General features: G+C 36.8%; 1 protein-coding gene across 4 annotated transcripts in view; it reads left to right on the forward strand.

Moving 5' to 3' along the window:
• Positions 1-25265, forward strand: part of LOC131801356 (uncharacterized) — a 65046-nt gene that overhangs the window by 21715 nt on the left and 18066 nt on the right. The window lies entirely within an intron of this gene.

Raw genomic sequence — 25265 nt, forward strand, 5'->3', positions numbered from 1 at the left:
AGCGAAGTTGCACTTTTTCAGCTCACCTCTTGGGCAAGTAAACACGATCATTTTGTTTGTTTACCAACTGCGGGACAACGAATGTTTTCTCATCGAAGAAAACCAAATTCGGCAGTTCACCACTTTTGGCCAAGCGAAGCAACTCTTTAGCTCTTTTGAGTTTATTTTTTTCTGTTGCGGTGTAAGTTCTTGCACCCTTGGAGTTTCAATGGCTTTACCCCGAGCTCATTTTTCAATATTTGCCGAATGGAATATTGCGATATATTCAGCCCAAGAGCCATTTTTCGGCCACTGCGACGCGGGTTTCGATCAAGTCGCTTTTTTTACTTTTCGAACCATTTCTGCTGATGTTGCTGTTTTCTTCCGTCCATTTCCTTGTCGGGCTACGCTACCAGTATCACGGAAACGAGCGATGGTACGAGACACAAACGATTTATTCACCTTTAAATGCTACAGTGCTCTAACGATTGCCACCTGTGGTTTTCCACATATAAAGGTTTTCTAAATATAAAGAAATCACACTATCACGCTTGAACTCCATCCCGAATAACTTTTTTTCTGGAAAGTTCTCTCCAAAATGCTTTTGTACGCTTGTAAACAATATAATGAGCTGTCAGTGGAATAATTTTAACAGCTGTCGGACGAGTGGCTTAGAAATGACAGCAGTCTGAAGTTGGTTGCTGTTTTTTCATATCACCCTTTACATCTGTCTGCAAAACCAACTGATACTTTTTTATGTTGACATAATTTTTAAGAATATTTTTCGAGGACATCTTAAGCTATGATTCTGTTTTTTTTTTTTTTTTTTTTTGAGAATATATTTTGGGAGAATACACTTTGACCGGTCCAAGTTCGTATTGAAGTTCTATCTTTAGAGCACTTTCTTTAGTTCAAAAGGAATTGATGCCATTACGAGCATTGTAAAAATAGAAAAAAAAAACCGACCAAAACAAGTTTCGACCCATTTCCATTTCAGTTTGTTGTTGGTTTTTTTTGATTATATAATTTATTTTGCAAATTAACTTAGCGTCGGTTTCATTGGTTATGAAAGCTACGGTGGCCCCAAAGGCAAATCCTCTTCTATTCTATTACACAACGCTTAATATTTCCAAGTGCTTTGCCTGAGGCTCCACCTGACTGACTTCCTTGGTCAGAAAAGCAGCTGAGAAATAGGGAGAGGACCAAGGTAATGATTGGATAAGCGAACGCAACACCACGATTTGTAATAGAGACGACGAAACAACAAACATTCGAACAAAGAGAATATGGACACAAAACAGAAGTAGAACTTGCAAAGTTTGCAATATTACGAAAGGGAAGGGGCAAGAAGAAGACGACGAACATGAAAATAGGACACCATTTCGCAACTCCCGTTTCAATAAAAAATATTACAAATAATTTCACAAGAACTAGTCTATCAAACTCGATTCCAATGGGGACAAAACTTAGGTAGGGCAATGACGAAACGATTCGTTTATTTATAGTTCAGAAAAAAACAGCGTTCTTTTCCACGTGCAGTTTTCCTCGGCGAAAAGGCAGAACGTCTGTCACATACACATACATATGCTGCATGTATTTGAGTGGCTGTATAAAATAATAATAGTAATGCCCTCAAGTACTAGTCACATAAGTGTTTCTAATTCCCCCAATGGATTACGGGTTTTATGGGCACACATATACGTTTGAGGAACGATTACATTAATTGAGAAAAATATTTCAATTTAAAAACAAAAAAAGAAGTTAAAACGTATCAGTCGATTTTGTCGGCAGATGTATACCCTCAGCCAATGTTCGATTATTTAAATATATTTTGACTTCTGTTATGATTATTCAAATTGTTGACCCTCAAAGGAGTTGGTTCCGAAGGGATAGACCAATATTGTCCATTTCATATCAGACCTAAATTAACAAGTTTCAAACGTCGGGACGTGTCAGGAAGGTTGGTTACTTCCCTCACTTTGCAGGGTGAGATAAAAAAACTGCAACAAAGTCAAACGGCATAATTTTTACATTTTTTTTTTAATTTTATTAAATGAAAGCAAAAAATGTCGGAAATAATATCAAATTTTAGAATAAGTTTAGATTTGTTCAAATTGGTGCCTTTGGCACGAATTATGGCCTTAAAACGGCCAATGAAACCGTCACACGCTGCCTGAATGTTGCTCTGCGGTATTTTGGCCCATTCCCGGCGAAGCGCTTGCTTGAGGCAATCGACACTTTGGTATTTTTTAGTGCCAACCTTGCTTTCCAAAAATACACCAGACACAATAGTCCAACGGATTGGTATCCGGAGACTTTGATGGCCATTGTGCGCTGGAAATGAAGCGAGGATCCTCATATTGTAACCATTATTGGGTGGAGCGTGCTGAGTGCGATGGTGCTGAGTCCTGTTGGAATGTCCAAGGTCTGCGGCCAAAATGTTTGCGTGCCCAAGGCTTTAATACATCCTCCAGAATATTTTCGCAATAATATTCGACATTTATTCTGATGCAACGGTCGATTAATACGAGCAGAGAGCGACCATCGGTTGTTATGGCGGCCGACACCTTAACCATGGTTGACGCTCTGGTGCCCAACCGAAACACGATCATTTTGTTTCTTTACAAACTGCTGGACAACGAATGTTTTCTCATCGGAGAAAACCAAATTCGGCAGTTCACCACTTTCGGCCAAGCGCAGCAACTCTTCAGCTCTTTTAAGTCTAATTTCTTTCTTTTTCCGGTGTAAGATCTCGCACTTTTTGGACTTTCTATGGCTTTACCCCGAGCTTATTTTTCAATATTTGCCGAATGGAATATTGCGATATGTTCCGCTCACGAGTCATTTTTCGGCCACTGTGACGCGGGTTCCGATCAAGTCGCTTCTGTGCTTTTCGAGCCATTTTCTCTTGGGTTTGGAATCGGTGCCAGGAGGGGTTGACCGATATATCATATCTTCACACCAGACCTTGAGTTAATAAAAATATTGTAATGTGTGTATTTTGAAGACAATCGGACACTTACATCCGATTTTATAAGAGTTATAATTATTCAAAATTTTGATACTTGTTGGAGTCGACCGATATTGTCCATTTTTGCACCTGATTTGGCACTGATGCAAATATTAGATCTTGGATTGGATTATCCTTTCTCCTTCTGTGCAATAGATTATTTTCTTTGAAAATGTTGACATTTTGTGGGGGAGGTACCAGAAGGAGAGGACCGATATTGTCCATCTGCGAAATGTTTGGATCAAATCGGATACTCCCTTCGAGAGTTATCGTGTGTATTAGCCAGCCAAACAAACAGACGGACGAATGGACGGACTTTGCTAGATCAACTCCAAATGCCATTAAACGGATTTGGTCCAAAGAGACCCAGGGTCTAAAATCGTTATTTCGATGAGGCACGTTTTGGCCGTATCAAATGATATATATCCTCTGAAGACATATGGCTGAGGCTATAAAAATTCACGATTGTTGTCTTCATAATCCTAGAATATGTATTGTTTAATAATCTACGTTTAAAGCTCTGAGAAACCTTGGAGAATATTTCTTTAAAAATCCTAGATTGTATCAACATTTTAACATAACATCCTTGAAAAAAAATTGTTTAAAAAGTCCACGTTATAGTCCTGATGATCCCTGCGTTTGTTCGAAATTAACGTTGAATGCCTTTATTCCCTGAAAAAAATATTATTTAAAAATTCTAGAAAAAGTTCTGTTTGTCCTTGAAAATCCACGATTATATTGCTTGTACTGATAATGATTCTTGAAATAATATTGTCTAATAATTAAAGTTTATAGTTCTGGTGACCCTTTGAAAAATATTGTTTTAGAATTTAGGCTTATAGTCCTGATGACCCTTGAAAAATATTATCCAAAAATCCATGTTTACAGTCCTGATGATAATATAGTCCTGAATCCACGTTTATAGTCCTTCTGATCTTAGAAAAAATATTATTTACAAATGCAGCATTAGAGTCCTGATCATCTCTGAAAAATATTATTTGATAATACACGTGTATAGACCAGCTGATCCTTAAAATATTTTATGTAAAATCCATGTTTATAACCTTGAAAATATTGTTTATAAATCGACGTTAATAGTCCTGTCAATCCTTGAAAAGCTAATATTTAAAAATCGACGTTTGTTGCCCTGATGATCCTTGAAAAATTATTGTTTCAAAAGCCTCCTTTAAAGGCCAGATGATGATTGAAAGATATTCTTAAAAATCCGCACTAAAACACGCCTGATGATCCTTGAAAAGTTAATTTTAATATTAATCCTTGAAAAGCTAATATTTAAAAATCCACGTTTGTTGCCCTGACGATCCTTGAAAAAATATTATTTCAAAAGCCTCAGTTTACCCCCCGATGATCCTTGAAATATATTATTAAAAATCCGCACTAACACGCCTGATGATCCTTAAAAAATATTATTTGAAAATCCAAGTTAATAGTCCTGTTAATCCTTGAAAAGCTAATATATAAAAAAATTCACGTTTGTTGCCCTGACGATCCTTGAAAAATTATTGTTTCAAAAGTCTTAATTAAAGCCCATATGATCCTTGAAAGATATTCCTAAAAAATCCGCACTAACAATCATGATGAACCTTAAAAATATTATTTGAAAATCCACTTTGTTAGTCCTGTTAATCCTTGAAAAGCTAATATTTAAAAATCCACATTTTTTTCCCTGAAGATCCTTGAAAAATTATTGTTTCAAAAGCCTCATTAAACGCCAGACGATGATTGAAAGATATTCTTAAAAAAATCCGCATTAGCACGCTTGATGATCCTTGAAAAAATATTATTTGAAAATTCACATTTTAAAATTAACAGGACTATTAATCCTTGAAAAGCTAATATTTAAAAATCCACGTTTGTTGCCCTGAAGATCCTTAAAAAATTATTGTTTCAAAAGCCTCAATTAAAGCCAGATGATCCTTGAAAGGTTTTCTTAAAAAATCTGCACTAACAGTACTGATGATCCTTGAAAAACTTATGTTTAAAAAATCACGTTTATAGTCCTGTTGATCCTTGAAAAACTAATATTAAAAAATCCACATTTTTTCCCCTGAAGATTAAAGCTCAGATGATCCTTAAAAGATATTCTTAAAAAATCCGCACTAACAGTCCTGATGATCCTTGAAAAGCTTATATTTAAAAAATCACGTTTTAGTCCTGTTGATCCTTGAAAAGCTAATATATAAAAAATCCGCGTTTGTTGCCCTGACGATCCTTGAAAATTATGGTTTCAAAAGCCTTAATTAAAGCCCAGATGAACCTTAAAAAATATTCTTCAAAATCCGCACTAGCAGTCCTGCTGATCGTTGAAAATATATTATTTGGACATTTCCGTTTATAGTCTTGTTGATCCTTGAAAAGCTAATAAAATAAATAAAAGCTTCCATTAAAGCCCATATTATCCTTGAAAAATTATTGTTTCAAAAGCCTCCATTAAAGCCCAGATGATGCTTGAAAAAATATTACTTGAAAACTCACGTTAATAGTCATGATCAAATAGTCAAATCAGCCCTAACAGTACTGATAATCCTTGAAAAAATATTATTTGAAAATTCACGTTTAAAGTCCGGTTGATCCCTGAAAAGCTAATATTTAAAAATCTAGGTTTTTTTGCCCTGCTGATCCTTGAAAAAACATCATTCACGTTTATAGTCCTGTTAATCCTTTAAAAGCTAATATTTAAAAATCCACATTTGTTGCCCTGAAGATCCTTGAAAAAAAAAAAAACAGTCATGATGATCCTTGAAAAAATATTATTTGAAAATCCACGTTAATAGTCCTGTTAATCCTTGAAAAGCTAATATATAAAAAATCCACGTTTGTTGCCCGGATAATCCTTAAAATTATTGTTTCAAAAGCCTCAATTAAAGATTTCCTTAAAAATCCACACTAACAGTCTTGATGATCCTTGAAAAAATATTATTTGAAAATTCACGTTTATAGTCCTGCTGATCCTTTAGAAAAGATTGTTTAAAAATCCAGGTTTATGGTCCTGCTGATCCCTCAGAAAATATTCTTTAAAAATGCACTTTAATAGTTCTAATGATCCATAAAAATATGTGTTAAATAGTCTATATTTATGGTCCTGCTGATCGTTCCGAAAATATTACTTAAAAATACACGTTTTCACTCCTATTGATCCTTGAGAAAATATAGAGCAAAAATCCACAATATTAGTCCTGATGATCCTTAAAAAAATGTTAAATAGTCCACAAATACTCTTAAAAATCCCAAGTTTTTTTTAGGATTTCTAAAATAATTTCCTAATTATCCTTGAGAGTGTTGTTTCACTTTCAATTTGTTTAATTCTCACACTCCTGCTCATAAACAATTTAATTTACTTAAAAAAAAACGTCATGGAGATGTATCTCATTTTTTTTTTTCTTCTTATGGTTCCGTAGGAAAACAACAAAACCCACTCACAAATCCCTAACACAGTCAATAAACAACGAAACATATCCTTTTAGATTTCATTCCAATCTCTCCTCCCAATGAAACAAATTGACATTTTCAATTGAAATTTCCGATTTACTTGTTGCAACAGCATTTTATAAAAACAGGACATTTTTGGTGTTGTTCTTGTTGTTGTTGGTCTCCTGGGAACTATTTATCTTAGTGACCAGATGCGAAGCTCTAAGAAGAAAATGCTCACGGTCAGCAATTCTCTTCAAGGGACGGTTATTTAAGATATGGTGATGTTTCGTTACCTTCCGCCCACACGGACACAACCACACACCCCTCCCCCCCATCCATCCAACCATCAAGATGAAGATATTTCATTTCAATTTTCTAATTACATTGACAGTCATTTTGTGTTGTTTTCAGCTTAAGCGAATTCATGGCATTTGCTTGTTGTCGTTGTTGTATCTGTTGCTCCTCAGATTCCATTACCACTCTTTGAGAAGCAGTCCGCATTCGATACGAAAGTAATGTTGCGTAAAAACAAAATGACAACAGCATCGGGGAGATGACAAGGATAACAACGACGAGGACAACGATTGACAGAAACACAGAGACACAACATAAAAATGTCAATGAATGTCGTTGTTGGTTTGGCTGTCATCGTCATCATCGTCGTCATCATCGTCGTCGTCATCGTCGTCTTTGTCGTATTCCACTGCATAGCTTACTTAGTGACACCAAGAGGTTCTCAGCTGATAAACAGTGGACCATTGATTCTAAGAATTGTTATTATTCCGGATTTTTTAAGAATATTTTTTTTCAAGGATCTTTAAAGCAACAATAATGGATTTTTTAAGAATAAAAGCTTCCACATATGTCAGATCTACAGGGTGAGATAAAAAAGAACTGCAACAAAGTCAAACACTATGATTTTTACATTTTTATACCCTCACCATACTATGGAGGGTATATTCATTTTGTCATTCCGTTTGTAACTCATCGAAATAATGATCTTAGACCCAACAAAGTATATATATTCTTGATCAGCGTAAAATTCTAAGACGATTTAGCCATGTCCGTCTGTCTATCTGTCTGAAGGCTAAAATTTTGCACACATGTTTATTTTGCCAGTAAATGGGCCATGTAGGTCCACGTTTTCATAAGCCCCCGACATTATTCACAGGAATTGTTTCAAATTTGAAGTTCGAAATGGATATTACCGCCTAAGGCAGAAAATTGTCTGTGCAGGTCCACGTCTTCGTATAGCCCCGATATAACAGTACCTCCCTATATTAGGTATTTTTCGAGTTTAGGTACAATACCCGAAATTGTTTGAGATGTTGTATTTGTAGTTCGTAATTGATGCTGCAGCCTGTGACAGAAAACTGTCTATCCAGGTCCAGGTCTTCGCGCAGCTCCGATATAACGGTACTTCCCTATATGCGATATTTTAATGATTACATTATTCAACGTTTATTTCAAGTTTCGAATTTGAATATGGTATTGACTTATGACAAACAATGCCTATGCAGGTCCACGTCGTATAGAAAATTGAAAATTTCCAACTTCGTTCCAAATGGTGGAGGGTATTCAAAGTTCGGCCCGGCCGAACTTACTGCTTTTTAACTTGTTTTTTTTTTTTTAATTTTTATTGAATGAAAGCAAAAAATGTCGGAAATAGCATCAAATTTTAGAATAAGTTTAGATTTGTTCGAATTGGTTTCCTATGGCACGAATTATGGTCGTCAAAAGGCCAATGAAACCTTCACACGCTGCCCGAATGTTGCTCTGCGGTATTATGGCCCATTCCCGGCGAAGTGCTTGCTTGATGTGATCGACACTTTGGTATTTTTTAGTGCCAACCTTGCTTTCCAAAATACTTTAGACACAATAGTTCAACGGATTGGTATCGGGAGATTTTGGTGGTCATTGTACGCTGGAAATGAAGCGAGGAACCTCATTTTGTTAACATTCTTGGGTGACGCGTGCTGAGTACGATGGTGCTAAGTCCTGTTGGAATGTCCAAGGTCTGTGGCCAAAATGTTTGCGTGCCCAAGGCTTTAATACACCCTCCAGAATATTTTCGCGATAATATTCGACATTTATTCTGATGCCACGGTTGATTAATACCAGCGGAGAGCGACCATCGGCCGTTATGGCGGCCAACGCCATCACCATGGCTGGTGCCTGAGTTCTGGTGGCCAACCGAAGGTGCACATTTTCAGCTGACCTCTTTGGCAAGTAAACATCATTTCATTTTGTTTGTTTACAAACTGCTGGACAACGAATCGGAGAAAACCGATTTCGGCAGTTCTCTACTTTCGGTCAAGCGAAGCAACTCTTTAGCTCTTTTTAGTATATTTTCTTTCTGTTGCGGTATAAGTTCTTGCACTTTTTGGAATTTCAATGGCTTTACCCCGAGCTCATTTTTTAATATTTGCCGAATGGAAAATTGCGAAATTTCCAGCTCACGAGCCAATTTTCGCCAACTGCGACGGGGTTTCGATTCGGTCGCTTCGTTACTTTTCCAACTATTTCTGCTGTTTTCTTCCGTCCACTTCCTTGACATATTTCGGGCTACACTACCAGTATCACGGTAACGAGCGATGGTACGAGAAAAAGACAAAAAAGATTTCTTCACATTTAAATTCTGCAGTGCTCTAACGATAGCCACTTGTGGTTTTCCAGCCAAATGTAAAGAAATCCCACTATCACGAATAACATTTTTTCTGGAAAACTCTCACCAAAATGCTTTTGTACGCTTGTAAACAATATAATGAGCTGTCACTGGAATAATTTAAGTTAACAGATGTCGGACGAGTGGCTTAGAAATGACAGCAGTCTGAAGTAGGTTGCAGTTTTTTTATCTCACCCTGTAGATGTCACTGTTGGTGTCTGAGGTTTAGATATGGAGGTTGTCTTCGAAATGGGTACTACAATTGTACGAAAAGTTTGGTATTGGGTGAAGGAATAGACCTGAAGTTCTGAAATTTGGTATTTATTCATTTGTTGATATTGAGGTCTGTTTGGTATCTGAAACTAAGATATGTAGGTGGTTTTGGAACTTTAGTATTTAGGTTTCTTTTGGTATCTCGAATTGAGATATGGAGTTGGGTTTGGAAATGTGTACAAAAAATATACGAAAAGTACTAAACGGTACTAAATTTGTTTTTAGGTGAAGGGATGGAGCTGATATCCTGAAATTTGATATAGATGTCACTGTTGGTGTCTGAGGTTAAGATATGGAGGTTGTCTTGGAAATGTGTACTAAAATTGTACGAAATGTACTAAATTTAGTATTAAGTGAAGGAATAGATCTAAAATCCTGAAACTTTATATTGAGGTATTTATTGGTAACTGGAATTGCGATATGCTGGTGGTTTGGGAAATTTTATATTAAGGTCTCTGTTGGCATCTCGGATTGGATTGAGACGAATCTAAATTTTGAAGGTGGACTTTTCGCTGACCAAGTAGCCATATAGTTTTTTTATACCCTCAACCATAGTATGGAGGGTATATTAAGTTTGTCATTCCGTTTGTAACCCTTCGAAATATACATTTTAGACCCGACAAAGTATATATATTCTTGATCAGCATAAAATTATATGTCGATTTAGCGATGTCCGTCCGTCTGTTCGTTTATCCGTCTACGGAAATCACTCCAGCTTCCGAACGAATTGAAGTAGATTGATAAAATTATACTCAAATGTATAAATGTAGAATTGATCTAATCCATAAATCGTGGATTTTAAAGAATATTGTTTTGAGTCTTCCATTAATAGAAGGTTATTCCGAATAACATCTAATAACAGACAATACTTCTGAAGGTCCTTCGAATGTCAACTTTTTTTCCTTTTTTGAATCACTGTGCCCTAAAAGAAGGTTACTAACCCCTCCCCCCCCAAAAAAAAACAACTTCCAAGCGGCATATGTGATATCGTTACAAATCTCAGGAGTAAATTTTACATTTGGATGTAGGTGTAATAATACCAAACAAAGAGGATGTGGTTGAAAAGGATTTATATGAAGTGTAACTGTTTTCCAATGCCATTATGTCAACCCAACAGCTAGTCTTCCAACATCATCCAAGTTTCTTTTGCTGTGTGAGTGACGTGTGGGAGATGCTTGCAAAAACACCATTTTTTTTTTTTGCAAATTGAAGTCGAATTTGAATAATCTGAATATTCAACACTTACTTCGCATCATTTCTTTGTCAGGAGTCCTTTTTTTGTCCTTTTTTAATTTTGATATGGATGAGCAAATAGTTGTTGAAACATCAAGCGAGCTACCCACCACATCATCATTTGTGGTTTCTCCTAGCCCAACTTAAAAAAAGTAAAAGAAAAACATTAAGTTCGGCCGGGCCAAACTTTTAATACCCTCCACCTTAGGGTAAAGGAAACATTAGAAGAAATGTGGCAAAAACCATTAAAATGCCGAATATCGGGAGGTACCGTTATGTGGGGGCAATACCAAGTCGTGGACCTACACATGCAAGGTTCCGCCAAGGTTCAGACAAATACGTGAAAAAAATGTGGCAAAAATCATCAAATTACCGAATATCGGGAGGTACCGTTATATGGGGGCTATACCAAAACGTGGACCTATAATTACAATGACTCGCCACACGAACTGGGACCCATTATGATCTACAACTACCAAATTTTCAGTGAAATTCGTGAAAAAAATGTGTCAAAAATCATCAAAATACCGAATATTGGGAGGTACCGTTATATGGGGACTATACCAAAACGTAGACCTATACATACAATGTTTCGCCACACGAACTAGGACCCATTATGACTCACAAATACCAAAAAAATGTGGCAAAACCATCAAAATACCTAATATCGGGAGGTACCGTTATATGGGGACTATACCAGAACGTGGACCGCATTTGAGATATGTGAACAATATCCATTACTGAGGATACTTGCATCTACTGAACGAGATCCTTGAACAGTCCTTTAACTTAATTTGCAGAGTATGAAATGTCTTCATGTTGGAAAAAATCCTCTAAAACATATCGACGAAAATCCAGACTTCTTTCCCAGGCAGGCATAGTTTTTATGCCAGCCTAAGTTAGAGAGGAAAAAACAAAACAAGTTAAAACTAATTGCCAACAGATGTATACTCTCAGCCAATGTTTGATTGTTTAAATATATTTTGACATCTGTTATGATTATTCATATGTTTGACCCTGAGAGAGAGGACCCAGGATGAGATAAAAAAAAACTGCAACAAACGCCATAATTTTTAATTTTTTTTTGAATGAAAGCAAAAACTGTCGGAAATCGCATCAAATTTTAGAATAAGTTTAGATTTGTTCGAATTGGTCACCTTTGGCACGAATTATGGCCTTCAAACGACCAATGAAACCGACACACGCTGCCCGAATGTTGCTCTGCGGTGATCTTGCTTGAGGTGATCGACACTTTGGTATTTTTTATTGCCTACCTTGCTTTCCAAAATATTGCAGACACATTGGTATCCGGAAATTTTGGTAACCATTGTGTGCTGTAAATAAAGCGAGCACCCGTCATTTTGTAATCATTATTGGGTGGCGCGTGCTCCAAGGTCTGCGCCCAAAATGTTTGCGTGCCCAAGGCGTAATACACCCTTCAGAATATTTTCACGATAATATTCGGCATTTATTCTGATGCCACGATCGATTTATACGAGCGGAGACCGACCATCGGCTGTTATGGCCATCACCATGGCCAACCGAAGGTGCACATTTTCAGCTGGCCTCTTTGGCAAGTAGACACGATCATTTTGTTTGTTTACAAACTGCAGGACAACGAATGTTTTCTCATCAAAGAAAAAATTCGGCAGTTTACCACTTTCGGCCAAGCGAAGCAACTCTTTAGATCTTTTGAGTCTATTTTCTTTCTGTTTCGGTGTAAGTTCTTGCACTTTTTGGATTTTCAATGGCTTTGACCCTTTGGTTGGGGAGGTACCAGAAGGAATGGTCCGAGTTCTACCATCTTTATAACAGGTCTTGTGTTGATAGAAATATTGATATGTAGCCAGTCGGGATGAAATCGGATGTCAATTTCGCGTATTGTGAGATTCGTGGATATTTATAGTTTGACCCTTTTGTGGAGGAGGTGCCTAGAAGGAGTGGATAGATGCATTCCACCTTTATAGCAGGTCTTGAGTTAGTAGAAATAATGGGATGTGTAAAATATGAAGAGAACCGGATGCTTATTTCAGCATTTTACGATAGATTAGGTTATTCAAAACTTTGACCCTTTTGTTGGGGAGTTACCAGAAGGAATTGTCCGAGTTCTACCATCTTTATAACAGATCTTGTGTTGATGGAAACATTGAGATGTAGCTAGTCGAGATGAAATGTTAATTTCGCGTTTTATGAGCTCCAAGATTTTGACCCTTTGTGGGGGAGGTGCCTAGAAAGAGTGTACCGATATACCCCATCTTCACAGTAAATCATGTGTTATTAGAAATAACAGGATGTGTGAAATATGAGGAGAATCGCATGTTTATTTCGGTATTTTATGAGCGTTTTGATTATTCAAATCGTTGACCCTTTGTGGGGAAGGTACCAGAAGGAATGATCAGATATCTATCATCTTTATAACAGATATTGTGTTGATGGAAATATTGAGATGTGCCAAGTCTGAATGGAATCGGATGTTAATTACGCGTTTTATGAGCTTTATAGATATTCAAAATGTTAAGGTAGGTACTTGATGGAGAATACCGAAATTTTCCTTCTTCGCACCTTATCCTTTCTCTTTCTGTGCAGTAAAATTGTTTTTTTTTTTTTTTTTTTTGAAAATGTTGACCATCTCCGAACTCGATCTAAGTTTGATAATAACATTACGATGTACCAATCGGAAACTCCCTTCGAGAGTTATCGACTTACAGACGGGCAGACATCGCTTAATCGACTCCAAATGTCCCGAAACGGATTTGGTCCAAAGAGACCTAGGGTCTAAAACCGTTATTTCGATGAGGCACATTTTTTTCCGTATCAAATGATATATGCCTCTCTCTTTAGCCATATGGCTGAGGGTATAAAAATATTTCTCGTTTTCTGACAGATATGAGTTCTTGTTTTATACAATCCACCATACTCTGGAGGGTATATTAACTTTGTTATTTCGTCTGTAACACCTCGAAATACTTAGAGCCTTTTACAAAAACATTACTAATGAAGGAAAACGTCTTCGTATAGCCCCCATAAAAGGGGGTTTCATTTGAAAAGTATTTTTCTACGATTTTTTTTTTTTAAATTTTCAACTTCTTTCAAAATGGCGGAGGGTATTAAAAGTTCGACTTGGCCGAACTTAGCTTTTTTTACTTGTTACTCTTCAGCTTTATACTTGTGCTATATTCTTGCATCACTTCAAAATCTGTCTGCATAGAAATTATCGGATTGAAAAATCAAAAAAGATGATGCCCTTTTATATCCTGCAGAGGAAAAAATTCCAATTGCTTTGAGCCTAAAGAGAAATTTTGCCAAGATTATATCTCCATACATCCGGAGAATAATTAAAGCTTTTAGTAATTACATTGACAACTTGCAGAGCACCCCTCCATCACCGAAGATGTTGGTTATTCCACACATAAGTATCAGTATCAGATCAGCCAGCCATTCCGTCATCCTGTAAATTAAATCATTGGCATTATTTCGCCTTTCAATGCACTTGAAGACAATAAGGACAACAACAATAGCTGCAAATTACTATCGTCAATATGCTGGTTTCAAAAGAGTTGTGGCCTGCCCCCTCCGTCCTCGCAAAGCCACTTATTACACCAATCAAGGGTAATTAGTTACCCCACCATATGTTGCTGCGAACCATCCAGCCATTGCGAACTAAAGATTGAGTATCTGATTCAAAAGATGCAGAACAGCTTCTTTCATGAATTGAAACACAGACACGCACACAAACACATGTTCTGTCAATAAGATGGTGCAAAATGCACACACACACACACACTGTAAGCCTTTGAATATAATTAACACCATTGGATTCTGGGGTATTATGGCGAAAATTACAACACCTATCTATGAGGGGAACACCAGCGATATGAAATGAATACTGAGGGAAATTTTTGGGAGAAAAAAATGACTAAAAGTCCCCGCAAAAATTAAATTCTTGAGATAATCGATATGTATATATAAAAGTAGTGAAATAACTAACTGACTAACAGTTGAAGCTAAAATTTTTGGAATTGTTCACGAGGGTCAGTCTTTGTGCCTGTTTTTTGGAAATTCGTACTAAAAGGGTACGAAAAGTACTAAAAATAAAATTTCGAATGAGAATAACTAATGGAGTGTAGGATGGATGTACCAAAGGGGCTGGAATCCTCAAAGTCGATATTAGGGTCTCTGTTGGTATCGGGATTTGAGATCTGAATATTATTTTGGAAATGTGTACAATCATTTATGAAATGTACCAAATTTTTTATTGGATGAATGAATTCCTGCTATTTGAAATAGATGTCACTATTGGTGTCTGTGGTTAGGATATTGAGGTGGTTCAGCAAATGTGCACTACAATAATACGAAAAGTACTAAGTGGTATTAAATTGGGTATTGAGCGAAGGGATACAGCTGGAGTCCTGAAATTTAATTTTGATGTTTGTTTTGGTATCTCGAATCGAGATTTGGGGGTGGGTTTGCAAATGTGTACGGTAATTGTGTAATTGTTTCGAAAAATACTAAATGGTACTCATTATACCCTAGAACACTATGTGTTGGGGGTATTATAAGTTTGATTGGGCCAAAAATTATGTAACAATCGACATATTGGTTTCCCACATGGGAAAGTATCCATATCCATATCTTCCTATCTCGCCGAGCTGAATCGATCTAGCTATGTATGTCCGTCCGTCCGTCTGTCCAGGTTAATTTCTAATCACTCTACAGGTCGCAATTATAGTACGATCTTCACGAAATTTAGAATGGATGTGGGCTTAAGGTCAGAATAGAACCATATTTCTTTTGGAGATGATCGCATAATATTTAGGGGTCAACATGGACCAAAAACTGAAAATTTTCACAAGGGTAGGGTAAGGCTCAGAAGGGCTAGTCCTATTGTTTTCAAAGATTCCCGCAAGGGGTTGAAATGGACCAATTACTAAAAATGTTCCTGATTTTGCATCCGTTACAAAGGTCACAAATGGAAACCAAGGGACACGAAATCTTGCATGAAGTTAGAGTTTAGAACGGCGAGTGGAATGGGCCTCTATTTTTGTGTGGAAAAATACCAACATTACTTACAGACGATATCTTCTGAAATGCACAAAATGCGAACTTCTGGCTTTTTTATGCTGATTTCGTTGACGAATATAGCCAAATATCGTAGACAAGCAAATCAAATAGATGAGCGTAAATTTGGAATACAGAGAGGACTGTTACTTTTGGAGATGATCGCAAAATATTCCCTGATCAAACAATTGAAGCCAATAAACACGCCTGAGAAGAGAGTTAAGGACAGGGAAGAAGTCTAGAATTTTGGATGACCATTGAATTATATTTATCTGTAAAATGGACCACAGCATGTAACACCACGGCGGAGTGCGTAAATATTGATCAAATGTCCGTGTTCAAAATGCTACGGGTAATATGTGGGCAGTGCTCCGTGACATAATTTCAAAAGCGAAATCTTCCAAAATGGATTTGGACATAATATATTGTATTGTAGGGTATCACATGGTCGGCCCCGCAAGACTTAAGCCTTTGCTTATTTGTTTTTGGGTTAATATTTGTGAAATTCTGAAATTTGATATTGAGGTGACTTTTGGTTTCAAGGGTTTACACATGGAAACGTTGAAATAGTTTTGGACAGATTTTATTGATGATCCTTGTTTAAAAATTCACGAATATAGACCACCTGATGATCTGAGAGAAAATAATCCTTTATTATAGACTTGATATCACAGACAAAATTTTCATAAAAATACTTTTCTTATGGATCCTATGATCCTTGAAAAATATTCTTTAAATATCCAAAAATTTAGACCTGGTGATTTCTAAAAAATCCCGAAAAAAATATTCCTCAAAAAACCACGATAATACCGCCGATGATTTTTGAAAAAATATTATTAAAAAATCAACGAATATAGATCCAATGATTCTTTAGAAAATATTATTGAAAAAACCACGTTCAAGGACTCTGATATCCTTAAAAATATTTTTTAATAATTCAGGTTCAAGGCCTTAAAAATATTTCTTTTAAAATTTACGTTTAAGGCCTCTGATATCCTTAAAAATACATATTTAAAAATACATATTTAACGCCTCGGATTTTATTTAAGAAATATTCTTTGAAAAATCCACGATTACAGGTCCGATGATCCTTTAGGAAATTTTCTTTAAAAAAGGTTTTAAGCCTCTGTTGTCCTTAAAAAATATTCTTAAAAAATCCACACTAAAGACCTCTGATATCCTTAATAATATTCTTTAAAAAAACATATTTAATGCCTTGGATATATTTAAGAAATATTCTTTAAAAATCCACGTTCAAGGACTCTGATATCCTTAAAAATATTTTTAAAACATCCAGATTTAAGGCCTTAAAAATATTCTTTTAAAATTTACGTTTAAGGCCTCTGCTATCCTTAAAAATATTCTTAAAAAAAAAACATATTTAACGCCTTGGATATATTTAAGAAATATTCTTTAAAAAATCCACGATTGTAGGTCCGATGATTCTTTAGGAAATATTCTTCAAAAAATAACACAGGCTTATCCTTAAAAAATACACGTTTAAGGTTCTTGATATCCTTAAAAAATATTCTTAAAAAATCCATACTTAAGGCCTCTGATATCCTTGAAAATTGTCTTTGAAAATCCACGTTTAAGGCTCTTGATATCCTTAAAAAAATATTCTTAAAAAATCCACACTTAAGGCCTCTGATATCCTTGAAAATTGTCTTTTAAAATCCACGTTTATTGCTCTTGATATCCTCTAAAAATATTCTTAAAAAATCCACACTTAAGGCCTCTTATAGCCTTGAAAATTGTCTTTGAAAATCCACGTTTAAGGCTCTTGATATCCTTAAAAATATTCTTAAAAAATCCACACTTAAGGCCTCTGATATCCTTGAAAATTGTCTTTGAAAATCCACGTTTAAGGCCTCTGATATCCGTAAAAATATTGTTTAAAAATCCACGTTTAAGGCCTCTGATATCCTTAATAAATATTCTTCCAAGAATCTGCGTTAATGGCCTCTGACATCCTTAAAAATATTCTTTAAAAATCCACGTTTATAGCCTCTGATATCCTTCAAAATATTCGTTAAAAAATCCACGTTTAAGGCCTTTGATATCCTTAAAAATATTCTTTAAAAATCCTTGTTTAAGGCCTCTAAAAGTCCTTGAAAATGTGCTTTAAAAATCCATGTTTAATTATCCTGGCTATGTGCTTTAGTTTAGCGGCTCAGATAGTCCTTTGAAAAATATACTAGAAACCCCATCGCCGTGTCTTGAAAAAAAAAAAACATTTTTTTTCTGCGCGAATTATAATCTTTTTCTGCGCGATTTATGGCCTTTTTCTTCGCGAATTACCCCAACCAACCCCAACCTTGCTTTCCAAAATACTCCAGACACAATAGTCCAACGGATTGGTATTCGGAGATTTTGGTGGCCATTGGAAATGAAGCGAGGAACCTCATTTTGTAACCATTCTTGGGTGGCGCGTGCTGTGTACGATGGTGTTGTGTCCTGTTGGAATGTTAAAGGTCTGCGGTCAAAATGTTTGCTTGCCCAAGGCTTTAATACACCCTCCAGAATATTTTCGCGATAATATTCGGTATTTATTCTGATGGCACGGTCGATTAATACGAGCGGAGAGCGACCATCGACTACTATGACGGCCCACATTACACCATCACCATGGCCGGCGCTTGAGTTCTAGTGGCCAACCGAAGGTGCACATTTTCACCTGACCTTTTTTTTGGCAAGTAAAAGTGATCATTTTGTTTTTTCGTTGTCTGCTGGACAACGAATGTTTTCTCATCGGAGAAAACCAAATTCGGCAGTTCACCACTTTCGGCCAAGCGAAGGAACTCTTTAGCTCTTTTGAGTCTATGTTCTGTTCTTTCGGCTGCGGTGTAAGTTCTTGCACTTTTTGGAATTTCAATGGCTTTACCCCGAGCTAATTTTTCAATGTTTGCCGAATGGAATATTGCGATATGTTTAGCTCACGAGTCATTTTTCGGCCACAGCGACGCGTGTTTCGATCAAGTCGCTTCTTTTCTTTTCGAACCATTTCTGCTGATGTTGCTGTTTTCTTCTGTCCACTTCCTTGACATTGGGCTACGCTCGCCAGTATCACGGTAACGAGCGATAGTACGAGACACCAACGATTTATTCACATTTAAATGCTGGAGTGCTCTGACTATAGCCAGCCAGCCAGCCAGTGGTTTTCCAGCCAAATATAAAGAAATCACACCATCATGTTTGAACTCCATCACGAATAATTTTTTTTCTGGAAATTCTCACCGAAATGCTCTTGTACGCTTGTAAACAATATAATGAGCTGTCAGTGGAATAATTTTAACAGCTGCTGGACGAATGGCTTAGAAATGGCAGCAGTCTGAAGTTGGTTGCATGTTTTTTTATCTCACGCTGCATGTGTAAAGGTGTAAAGGACATTCCTATGAATCTGCCACTTCATTAAATCAGTTGAAATAACAACAACAACAACAACAACATTATTTGGAAATTACGCGATTTGTAGATTGAAATTGAATTGGTGGGAGTCTATTTGGTTGATTTAATGGACAACTCATTGGCCGTCTTAAATTCAGCAATGAAATGTTTGGTGAAGTAAAATCAATTCTCAGTCAATGGAGACCTTGAAGTAAATTTGTCAGTATCTATTTAGTAATGTGGGATATTTCACATTACCCTCATTTAATAAAAATATTTTAAATTTGCCACTCGAGTTGCTTCTCTCTCTCTCTCCCTCTCTCTTTCTCTCCCTACACACATATATACATAGTTTCAGTCCTGTTTGTTTGCCTATGAATGGCCGGAAGTTGTATAACAAGTGACATATTCTTACAATGATGCAACATGTCCGTGCTACAACCAATACAAATATACAAACGTAGAGAAATATGTAACTCCACAAAACAGATGTATGAAAACATAGTTTTTTTTTTGTAACTGATTTTATGAACTTCCTTATTTTTTATTTCAATTGAAAAAAATAAATTTAATATCGTCGGGGATGCTGGGGCGGGGAAATATGTATTTTTGCAAAGTTTGTCGGTCGGTTTGTTTGGTTTGGTAGTCAGTCCTTCGTCCTTCCTTTATTTGATTTAAATATGTACAATTTAATTCCAGGAATTGCTTGTGGCTTTGTTTATATAATTCTCTTGTTCATATTTATGTGATTTGCGTATGGATGTGTATGTGTGTGTGTGTGTGTGTGTGTGTGAGAGAGAAAGTATGTATAAGGGTCTCTGCTGCAAGGCAATGTTTACATGTCACACATGCACAGGAAAACAAGAAAATGTTTACCATTGCAAATGTATGGGTGTTCTGTTGTGGTTTTTTATGAAACAAAAGTTGAATATTTTTGCGTTTAAATGTTTTATGGGCAGGGAGTGGGTGGAAATTGGGATATTTTGTATCAGCCTCGATTGCGAAGATTACTACCGCTCTAAATCTGATTCAAGCACCCCCAGACAATTTCCTTGAATTTGACACCAATTTTTTTGGTTTTGGTTAAAAATTGGCAATCCGAAAAGCCCATAATTTTTGGGCCACTTTTTGCGATCAGGTGACTCCTCCAGCGGGAAATGGATTTTAACACTTTTGAGAAGAGACTTTGTGGGGCGAACAATTGAAGTCGTGTATTTTTTGTACACCTGTTCGTTGCTGCGAATTTTTAATGATAGGACTGAGAGCGGTATCGTATGTTACCGTTGCAGCCATTGGGTTAATACAAAAAAAAAAATACATAGGCTAACCTTAACCCCCAGGAAAAAAGGATGAAAAGAGAGTCTTCAATCTCTGTACAACTTTAAATGTTTGTCAGGTTTTTGGCCAGGTGCCAAGATTTTTTTTAAAATATCCTTTTTTAAGGAAATCCCTGATCAAGAATCGTGGATAAAGAAATATTTTCAAGAATTTTCGTGCTGCATATACAGGGTGAGATAAAAAAAAACTGCAACAAAGTTAAATTCCACATTTTTTTTTAAATTTTATTGAATAAAGCAAAAAATGTCGGAAATAGCATCAAACTTTAGAATAAGTTTAGATTTGTCGAATTGGTCGTCTATGGCACGAATTATGGCCTTCAAACGGCCGATGAAACCGTCACACGCTGCCCGAATGTTGCTCAGCGGTATTTTGACCCGATTTCGGCGAAGCGCCTTGGATATTTTTAAGTGCCAACCTTGCTTTCCAAAAAACTCCAAACACAATAGTCCAATGGATTGGTATCCGGAGATTTTGGTGGCCATTGTGCGCTGGAAATGAAGCGAGAAACCTAATTTTGTAACCATTTTTGGGCAGCGCGTGCTGAGTACGATGGTGCCGAGTCCTGTTGGAATGTCCAAGGTCTCCGGCCAAAATGTTTGCGTTCCCAAGGCTTTAATACACCCTGCAGAATATTTTCACGATAATATTCGGCATTTATTCTGAAGCCACGGTCGATTTATACGAGGGGAGAGCGACCATCGGCTGTTATGGCTGCCCACACCATCACCATGGCCGCCGCTTGAGTTCTGCTGGCCAACCGAAGGTGCACATTTTCAGCTGACCTCTTTGGCAATGAAACACGATCATTTTGTTTGTTTACAAACGGCTGGAAAAAGAATGTTTTCTCATCGGATAAACCGAAATTCGGCAGTTCACAACTTTTGGCCAAGCGAAGCAACTCTTTAGCTCTTCTGAGTCTATTTTCTATCTGTTTCGGTGTAATTTCTTGCACATTTTGGAATTTCAATGGCTTTACTCCGAGCTCATTTTTCAATATTTGCCGAAAGGAATATTGCGATTTTTTTATCAAGTCGCTTCTTTACTTTTCGAACTATTTCTGCTGATGTTGCTGTTTTCTTCTGTCCACTTCCTTGACGTCGGGCTACGCTACCAGCAGTATCACGGTAAGGATACACAAACGATTTATTCACATTTAAATGCTGAAGTGCTCTGATGATAGCCAGCCAGCCACTTGTGGTTTTCCAGCCAAATATAAAGAAATCACACTATCACGCTTTAATTTCAATCCCGAATAACTTTTTTTCTGGAAAATTCTCACCAAAATGCATTTGTACGCTTGTTAACAATATAATGAGCTGTGACTGGAATAATTTTAACAGCTGTCGGACGAGTGGCTTAGAAATGACAGCAGTCTAAAGTTGGTTGCAGTTTTTTCATCTCATCCTCTTTACTAATTTTCGTATTATGTCAACGCTACAAACCATATACATATGCATGTAATAGGTCATATGCTGGTAAATATATAGGTCGGGAAACCCGAATTGTGTTTAAAATTTTGAGATGTACTCAATTTCCGGTTTAGCTCCACCCCCCCATTTACCATGATTTTTCCATTGATTCCCCCCACCTGTCCAAACTTCTTTCACATTTCACATTTTTAATATTATTAAAAAAAAAAAAATATTTAATGAACAAAAAATTGTTTACCAATTCAATCGCATCCAACAATGGATGATGACTGACTGGCCTTAATTAGTCTCCTTTTCCCTCCGTGTCTCTCTCATTTTTCTTCGAACTTTCAACAGCCAATTTGAGTCGAATTAACAAACAATATATTTTTAATTTACTGGCTGGTAGCTCACGTCCATGCGTTGCTAATAAGCAATGGAATTCCTTTTTTCTGATCGATTGTTGCTGGGATATGCAAAAAATATGAAATGCTGCTCAAAATAAATTCAGTTGATGTTGATTTTATTATCTCTCTTTTTTTTGGTTAATATTGAAAATATATTGCCATTTTATTTTGGTATACCCAGGAATTCAGGGATGGCAATGGAGAATTTTTGTTTCTAATAGATCAGATTCATTATAAGGATGAAATGCAGGAAAAGGGCATTGTAATTTATTGGCTAAATAAAATGGTCACTTGGGTAGTCCATTCCAGGAGTCACCTAGGTCGGTCCCTGGATATCACGGTGTGAAAAAAGAATTTAAATAAGTTAATATCTGCGATCAACTATTTTGCCATGCACTTGTATGAAGACATATTTTCGTTGTTATACCCTTCACCATACATACAGGGTGAGATGAAAAAACCATTCATAAGGGGAAGGAAGAGGAGAATGCTATCTTTGGTGTTTTCCGTGGTGTATCGGTGTGTGTGTGTGTCTGTGTTGGGGGTGTGTCTCTAAAATTGTTTTTATTGTTGTCTCTTTATGTGGGATTTGGTTGGGGGAAGGGTGGGAGGTAAAGGAATTGATGGATAAATGTTTTGGCAAAAAAATTTAAAAAGTGGACTGAAAGAGATGGGATTAGAGAGAGGGAGAGAGGGAGAGAGAGAGGGAGGGAGAGAGAGAGGGAGAGAGAGAGAGAGGGGAGAGAGAGAGGGAGAGAGAGAGGGAGAGAGAGGGAGAGAGAGAGAGGGAGAGAGAGAGGGAGAGAGAGAAAGAGAGGGATAGAGAGGGAGGGAGAGAGAGAGAGTGAGAGAGTGTATGTAAGACCTTTGACAAGGCCTTCAATCCAAGAAAGCTTCTTTAAGGTGTCTGTCTATGGAAGACCTTTTATCAGAATTTTGCCGCATAATTTTTTTTTTAAGCTTTTATCCGTAAAGTGACATTTTAAGGATTTCTACGAAATGTAGACCCACGGTCCATAGAAGATGTTTTTCGTAGAAGGCTTTATTGGATCTCTTTCTTCAAAACATCTTCAATGCTGCCGGAGAAGATTTTTTGAGGGTTTCTGTTTATAGACGACTCAATAAAGTCCTGCTGCCTATAGGATTCTTTTATACAGGGTGAGATGAAAAAACTGCTACCAACTTCAGACTGCTGTCATTTCTAAGCTACTCGTCCCAAACATTCCAACATGACTTAGCACCATCGCACTCAGCACGCGCCACCCAAGAATGGTTACAAAATGAGGTTCCTCGCTTCATTTCCAGCGCACAATGGCCACCAAAATCTCCGGATACCAATCCGTTGAACTATTGTGTCTGGAGTATTTTGAAAAGCAAGGTTTCCACTAAAAAATAACAAAGTGTCGATCGCCGGAAATGGGCCAAAATACAGCAGAGCATCATTCGGGCAGCGTGTGACGGTTTCATTGGCTGTTTGAAGGCCATAATTTGTGCCAAGGGTGACCAATTCGAACAAATCTAAAATTATTCAAAAATATCATGCTATTTCCGACATTTTTGCTTTCATTCAATAAAATTAAAAGAAATGTAAAAATTTGACTTTGTTGCAGTTTCCTCGCCCTGTAGTATAGCGGGTATATTAAGTTCGTCATTCAATTTGTTATTCATCGATATAATAATTTTAGATCAAAAAATCAGCGTAATTCTAGACGATTAAGCCCAGTCCGTCCGTCGGTTCGTCTCCGTCCGTTTGTTGTAATCACGCTAGAGCCATTACAAATAAAGATAGGAAGCTAAAACTTTGCACCGATCTATCTTTTGTTTGCAGGCAGGTCAAGTTCGAAGATGGACTATATCGGTCTACGATATAGCCCACCACCTCCCCATTAACGTTACCTCCCATATTCGGTTTTTATGATTTTAGCCGCATTTTTCACTGTTTAAAAATCCCCACAAGGAGGTTCCCACCTGGGAAAGACTTGATCCATGTTTCAGTATGGTACTCATATATAACGGTTCGCCAAGATATTCGGTATTTTCATGATTTTAGCGACATTATTCACCGGAATTGTTCCAATTTCGTATTTGAAGTTCGGAATCATTTTCGTCAATATGTAGGTAGACGCACATCCTATACCTACCTGCATGTACGTCTGTCTGTCTGTTGTAATCTCTCGAAAGAATTAAATTTTAAGTTAAGGTTAAGTTCGAAAATAGGTCACGTCAGTCTACGTTTTCGCATAGCCCTCATATTACGATACCTCCCGATATTCGGTATTTTAATGATTCTAGAGACATTATTCACCGGAATTGTTTCGAGTTTCGTATTTAAAGCTCGTAATGGGTACTACAGCCTATGACAAACATTTGCGTATGCAGGTCCACGTTTTAATATAGCTCCTATGTCACGGTACCTCTCAATATTCGGTATTTTATATTTATTTCGTATTTAAAGGTCGTAGTGGGTACTACAGTCTGTGAAAAAGTTATGCAATTCCACGCCTTCTTATAGCTACCATAAAACGATACCTGCCGATATTCGGTATTTTGATGACATTAGCGATATTATTCAATGGATTTGTTTTAAATTTCGTATTTGAAGGACCTAATGGGTACTACAGCCTATGACAAAAATTTGCGTATACAGGTATTCGTCTTCTTATTTAAAGCTCATAATTGTACTACAGCCTATGTCAAAATATGCGAGTCCACGCCTTCGTATAGCTACCATGTAACGAAACCTCCTGATATTCGGTATTTTGATGATATTTGCGATATTATTCAATGGATTGAAATGGATATTTGAAGCACCTAATGGGTAATACAGCCCGTGACAAAAATTTGCGCAGGTCCACGTCTTCGTATAGCCCACATGCAATTTCGTATTTGCAGTTCGTATAACGGTACCTTCCTTTGCTGGGTATTTTGATGATGTTTGCGACATTATTAATCGAAATAGTTTCAAATTTCGTATGTGAAGTTCGGAATCGGTACTATTGTGTATCGGTACCAAAAATTGTACCGTCTTCGTATATGTCAGATATTCGCGTTTTCATTTAAACGTTATTTTT

The sequence above is a fragment of the Musca domestica genome, unplaced genomic scaffold, assembly GCF_030504385.1.
Source record: "Musca domestica strain aabys unplaced genomic scaffold, Musca_domestica.polishedcontigs.V.1.1 16, whole genome shotgun sequence".
Lineage (NCBI taxonomy): Eukaryota > Metazoa > Arthropoda > Insecta > Diptera > Muscidae > Musca > Musca domestica.